At 36.5% G+C, this 6,960-nt stretch overlaps 1 non-coding gene across 1 annotated transcript; it reads right to left on the reverse strand.

Moving 5' to 3' along the window:
- Positions 1–6,088: 6,088 nt before the first annotated feature.
- Positions 6,089–6,195, reverse strand: LOC130983689 (small nucleolar RNA R71). The gene has a single exon (XR_009087668.1). It is a non-coding gene; the product is annotated as a small nucleolar RNA R71 (small nucleolar RNA).
- Positions 6,196–6,960: the final 765 nt, after the last annotated feature.

Raw genomic sequence — 6,960 nt, forward strand, 5'->3', positions numbered from 1 at the left:
GATTAGGGTCTCTTTTGTAGAGGCTTGAATCAAAAGATGCAGCATTCTCTGATCCGGAAGATCCGACCTTGTCTGTGGCATTTTTTGTAGGATCATTAAGGAGAATGGACTGTATGCGCTTCACCCTCAATCAGAGATGGATCCACACTAACCCTGGGGTTCAGATCCGGAGGAGTATTGACGACCTCTCAATAAAGGCAATAATCACCTACAACTTGCCATTGAAGAGATCACTCACAAGCAAAGAAGATAGTAATACCAGAGTTAATTCAGAAAGGCAAAGCAACTCCAATCCTTAACCATATTCCTATTACTCATTCCATCCTAATTCACAAATACAAGTTAAGAATAGTTTCCCCTTATCATCAAAACACATAAACCTTCTTATTTACCTGATGAAGACCTGCAAGATAACCATAGCTTGCTTCAAACCACAATCCACGTGGGATCGACCCTGACTCGCTCAGGTATTACTTGGATAACCCAGTGCACTTGCTGGTACAGCTGTACAAAAGTGTAGGGATTCGTGCACCACTAAGGTTTTGTAGTGTGGATTTTTTTGGCCTACCATCTTCAAAGATACAAAGGAATTTATGACAAGATGTAATGAATGTCAAAGAGCTGGCAGCATACGCAAGAAGAATGAGATGCCACAGAGGTTCATCATGGAATTAAAGCTGTTTGATGTTAGGGGGATTGACTTCATAGGACCTTTCCCATCCTCATACTCAAATAGCTACATCTTGGTAACTGTGGACTATGTGTCCAAGTGGGTAGAAGCTATAGCAACATCAACTAATGACAACAAAGTAGTGATCAACTTCTTGAGGAAAAACATATTTAGTCGGTTTAGGGTTTCAAGAGCTCTCATAAGTGATGGGGGAAGCCACTTTTGTAACAAGCAACTAGAGACCCTGCTCCTCAAATATGGTGTTAAGCACAAAGTAGCCACTCTATACCACCCACAAACCAATTATCAAGCAGAAATTTTAAATAGGGAGCTCAAGAAGATTCTTGAGAAGACTGTTGGGAGCTAAAGAAAGTGAGCCCAATGAATTGGTATCTCAATGCACCCACTAACATGGTGGGATAAATGAAAAGGGTACTTAATTACATACACATAGAGTGGAAATGGAAGGGTATGAAGAATCAAATACCTTCCACTCATGATGTATATAATAAAGTCTAATCATGACCACCAGTTACCAGATGCAATGAACTTAAGTTTGGTGTCCAAAAGATACACAAAATAAATACCAATTAAATGGAAAGAAATGAAACAACTCTTTGATCACTAATGTGAACGTTTGTAACTGCAATTTCAGGAAGGAAGTGGGGCCCACAATGCATTGATCTCTCATCAAGTCAGGGGAGTCAAAGTGTGAAGTACACTTTGGATCTCACAAATTGAAGAAAAAACTGAACCACTTTTAAGAGTGGCGCTTCTCCCACGCTGGGTGCCAAACCCCATCGTGAAAATATTCAATTTCGCCAACATTTACACACCCTTCCAGATTCTTTCCCCCTTATAAATTGCATTTTCCCACCCTTCTTCATCACACTACCCACACACTCTTACTCTTCTATATCCTGAACTCTCTCTTCTTTCCTTCCTTGCTTTCTTTCCTTGCTTGGGACAAGCAAGCTCCAAGTTTGGTATTGGTGAGAAAATTTTTTTTGCTTTTTTCTTCTCTTTATTTCTTCTACCATCAAAGTTCATAGCCCACAAATGCCACCCCCAAAAGTTTCTAGCTCAAAGAAGAGAAAGACAAAGGAAACCTATGGCTCATCAAGTTACAACGAGCATATGTTTCTTTCATTCTTCCACAAAAACCAATTCTTTGTGTGGGTGAGTGAGAGGCAAATTATTCCAAAGGTTGGCTTCTAATTGGAAAGGGATGAGTACAGAGAAATCAATATTGAGATCAATAGTAGGGGTTGGGTAGCACTATGCAATCCACCAAAGAAGGTGGTGGTGAGCCTACTAAGAGACTTTTATGCTAATGCTGTTCCACTGTCAGGCCAACAACTCACCTACCTAAGCTTTATGAGGGGGAAAACTATTGACTACAGCCCTGCAAATTTAGAAAGAATCTTGGAAGTGAGGCACACAAGATGCACTCGGAGCTTTGAAGAGAGAGTGAAGCAACTTAATCCAAGCTTTGAAATATGTGTCCTTAATACTGAGTGGATCAAGGACAAAGATCAGAGAGCAAGTCAATTGAGGAGGAGAGACTTATGTCCCTGATGAGCAGATATTTTATACGCTTTTTGGCACTGTTTTCATATAGTTTTTAGTATGTTTTGTTTAATTTTTATTAAGTTTTCATAGGTTTTAGTGTTAAATTCACATTTTTAGATTCTACTTCAATTTTGTGTATTTTTATGCAATTTCAGGTATTTTCTAGCTGAAATTGAGGAGTTGGAGCAAAAGTCTAATTGAGAGACAGAGAAAGCACTACAGATGTTGTCTGGATCTGACCTCCTCGCAGTCGGAAGAGCTTTTCTAGAGCTACAGTAGTCCAAATAGAGCGTTCTTAATGACTATGGAAAGTTGACTTCCATAGCTTTCCAGTAATGGATAACAGTCCATACTTTCCATCAGATTAGAAGGCCCAAAACAGACGTCCAACGCTAGCCTCCTGCCCTCTTTCAGGCGTCCAATGCCCAAAGAGAAGAGACCAGCGTCGAAACGCCCAAAGTAGACCCCCTAGCCAGCGTTCAATGCCCTAGAGGCCTCATATCATGTGGATCTCATCAAAGCTCAGCTCAAACACTCACCAAGTAGGCCCTATAAGTGGATTTTGGCACTAAAAGACTGTTTTACCCTTTCTTATGTAATCCTTAGTTATTAGTTTAGTATTTAAAGAACTTTTACACCTCTCATAAGGGAGGACGCACACCATACTTTCCTTTATGCTTGTATTTTCTATCAGTATGAGTCTCTAAACCTCCTAGGTTAAGGGGAGAAGCCCTACTGAGTTTTATGAATTAATAAAAGTATTTCTGTTTCTCTATAATCCGTGTTTAATTTAATTCTAAGATGTATTTTTGATGAGCGGATAATTTATATGCTTTTTGGCATTGTTTTTAGGTAGTTTTTTGTATGATCTAGTTACTTTTAGGGATGTTTTCATTAGTTTTTATGCTAAATTCACATTTCTGGACTTTACTATGAGTTTGTATGTTTTTCTGTGATTTCAGGTATTTTCTGGCTGAAATTGAGGGCCCTGAGCAAAACTCTGATAGGAGCCTTACAAAGGACTGCTGATGTTGTTGGAATCTGACTTCCCTGCACTCAAAATGAATTTTCTGGAGCTACAGAACTTCAAATGGCGCGCTCTCAACGGCGTTGGAAAGTAGACATCTAGAGCTTTCTAGCAATAGATAATAGTCCATACTTTATTCAAGATTTGACGTCGTAAACTGGCGCTCAACGCCAGTTCCATGCTGCATTCTCGAGTCAAACGCCATCAGAGTTGAACGCCCAAAACACGTTACAACTTGGCGTTCAACTCCAAGAGAAGTCTCAGCTCGTGGATAGATCAAGCTCAGCCCAAGCACACACCAAGTGAGCACTGGAAGTGAATTTATGCATCAATTACTTACCTCTGTAAACCCGAGTAGCTAGTTTAGTATAAATAGAACATTTTACTAGTTTTTAGAAGTCTTTGATCATTCGATCTTGTGACCACGTTTGGGGGCTGGCCATTCAGCCATGCCTGGACCTATCACTTATGTATTTTCAACGGTGCAGTTTCTACACACCATAGATTAAGGGTGTGGAGCTCTACAAGATGACCATAGATTGCTTCATACCAACAATCTCTGTGGGATCGACCCTTACTCATGTAAGGTATTACTTGGACGACCCAGTTCACTTGCTGGTTAGTTGTGCGGAGTTGTGACAAAGTGTAATTCACGTGTGAGACCTACGAAGTCTTTGGAGCCATTGTTGATGATCACAAAATCCGTGCACCAAGTTTTTGGCGCCGTTGCCGGGGATTGTTTGAGTATGGACAACTGACGGTTCATCTTGTTGCTCAGATTAGGTAATTTTCTTTTTATTTTCTTTTCAAAAAAAGTTTTCAAAAATATTTCAAAAATTTGTCTTTATTATCGTTTTTCTAAAGAATATTTTCGAAAAAAAATAATAAAAATACAAAAAAATCATAAAATCATAAAAATAAAAAATATTTTGTGATTCTTGTTTGAGTCTTGTGTTAATTTTTAAGTTTGGTGTCAATCGCATGTTTTGAAAATCTCTTGCATTTTTCGAAAATTCATGCATTCATAGTGTTCTTCATGATCTTCAAGTTGTTCTTGGTAAGTCTTATTGTTTGATCTTGACGTTTTCTTGTTTTGTGTCTTTTATTGTTTTTCATGTGCATTCTTGCATTCATAGTGTCCATGCATTAAAGATTTCTAAGTTTTGTGTCTTGCATATTTTTTTTGCATCAAAAATTTTTCAAAAATATGTTCTTGATGTTCATTATGATCTTCAAAGTGTTCTTGGTGTTCATCTTGACATTCATAGTGTTCTTGCATGCATCATGAGTTTTGATTCATAATTTTCATGTTGTGAGTCATTTTTGTTGTTTTTCTCTCTCATCATTAAAAATTCAAAAATAAAAAAATATCTTTTCCTTAATTTTCTCATAATTTTCGAAAATTTGAGTTGACATAGTCAAAAATTTTTAAAATTAGTTGTTTCTTACAAGTCAAGTCAAATTTTCAATTTTAAAAATTCTATCTTTTCAAAACTTTTTCAAAAATCAAATCTTTTTCATTTTTATCTTATGATTTTCGAAAATTTAAAAATATTTTTCAAAAATCTTTTTCTTAATTTTATCTTTATTTTCAAAAATTATGCTAACAATTAATGTGAATGATTCAAAAATTTGAAGTTTGTTACTTTCTTGTTAAGAAAGGTTCAAACTTTAAATTCTAGAATCATATCTTTTAGTTTCTTATTAGTCAAGTAATTAATTTTAATTTTAAAAATTAAATTTATCTTATCTTATCTTTTATATCATATCTTTTTCAAAATTTTATCTTTTTCAAAAATTTGATTTTAAAATATCTTATCTAACTTCTAATCTTCTTATCTTTTTCAAATTTGATTTTAATATCTTTTTCAACTAACTATTTGACTTTTTGTTTGTTTCTTATCTTTTTCAAAACCACCTAACTACTTCTCCCTCTCTAATTTTCGAAAATATCTCACCTCTTTTTCAAAATTCTTTTTAATTAATTAACTAATTGTTTTAAAATTTTAATTTTAATTCTATCTCATCTTTAATTTTCGAAAATCATTAACTCCTTTTCAAAATTAATTTTCGAATTCTCTCTCTCTCATCTTATTCTATTTATTTATTTATTTACTAACACTTCTCTTCACCTCTCTTCATCTCCAATCACTGCTTCTATCCTCACCCTTGAGTTTGGGTTCTTCTTCACTTTTATTCCTTTCTTCTTCTACTAATAATAATGATCCTCTTTACTGTGAAATAGAGGATTCCTCTTCTTTTCTTGTTATCTTCTCTTTCATATGAGCAGGAACAAGGAAAAAGGCATCTTTGTTGAAGCTGATCCAGAACCTGAAAGGACTCTGAAGAGGAAACTAAGAGAAGCTAAATTACAACAATCCAGTGGCAACCTTTCTGAAATTTTTGAACAAGAGAAGGAGATGGTAGCCGAACCCAACAACAATATTGGAAAGAGGATGCTTGGTGATTTCACTAAACCAGCGTCCAAGTTTGATGGAAGAAGAATCTTAATTCCTGCCATTGGAGCAAACAATTTTGAGCTGAAACCTCAATTAGTTACTTTGATGCAACAGAACTGCAAGTTTCATGGACTTCCATTTAAAGATCCTTATCAGTTTTTAACTGAGTTCTTACAGATTTGTGAGACTGTCAAGACAAATGGAGTAGATCCTGAAGTCTACAGGCTCATGCTTTTCCCTTTTGCTGTAAGAGACAGAGCTAGAACATGGTTGGACTCACAACCTAAAGATAGCCTGGACTCCTGGGATAAGCTGGTCACGGCCTTCTTGGCTAAGTTCTTTCCTCCTCAAAAGCTGAGCAAGCTTAGAGTGGATGTTCAGACCTTCAAACAAAAAGATGGTGAATCCCTCTATGATGCTTGGGAAAGATACAAACAGATGACCAAAAGATGTCCTTCTGACAGAATGGACCATGATAGATATATTCTATTATGGTCTATCCGAGTTCTCTAAGATGTCATTGGACTATTCTGCAGGTGGATCCATTCACCTAAAGAAAACGCCTGCAGAAGCTCAAGAACTTATTGACATGGTTGCAAATAACCAGTTCATGTACACTTCTGAGAGGAATTCTGTGAATAATGGAACGCCTCAAAGGAAGGGAGTTCTCGAAATTGATGCTCTGAATGCCATATTGGCTCAGAACAAAGTGTTGACTTAGCTAGTCAACATGATTTCTCAAAGTCTGAATGGATGGCAAAATGCATCCAACAGTACTAAAGAGGCATATTCTGAAGAAGAAGCTTATGATCCTGAGAACCCTGCAATGGTAGAGGTAAATTACATGGGTGAACCTTATGAAAACACCTATAATTCATCATGGAGAAATCATCCAAATTTCTCATGGAAGGATCAACAAAAGCCTCAACAAGGCTTTAATAATGGTGGAAGAAATAGGCTCAGCAATATTAAGCCTTATCCATCATCTTCTCAGCAACAGACAGAGAATTATGAACAGAATACCTCTAACTTAGCAAATTTAGTCTCTGATCTGTCTAAGGCCACTTTAAGTTTCATGAATTAAACAAGGTCCTCCATCAGAAATCTGGAGGCACAAGTGGGCCAGCTGAGTAAGAAAATCACTGAAACCCCTCCTAGTACTCTCCCAAGCAATACTGAAGAAAATCCAAAAAGAGAGTGCAAGGCCATTGATATAATCAATATGGCCGAAC

Source organism: Arachis stenosperma, chromosome 5 (genome assembly GCF_014773155.1).
Source record: "Arachis stenosperma cultivar V10309 chromosome 5, arast.V10309.gnm1.PFL2, whole genome shotgun sequence".
NCBI classification, from domain to species: Eukaryota; Viridiplantae; Streptophyta; class Magnoliopsida; order Fabales; family Fabaceae; genus Arachis; species Arachis stenosperma.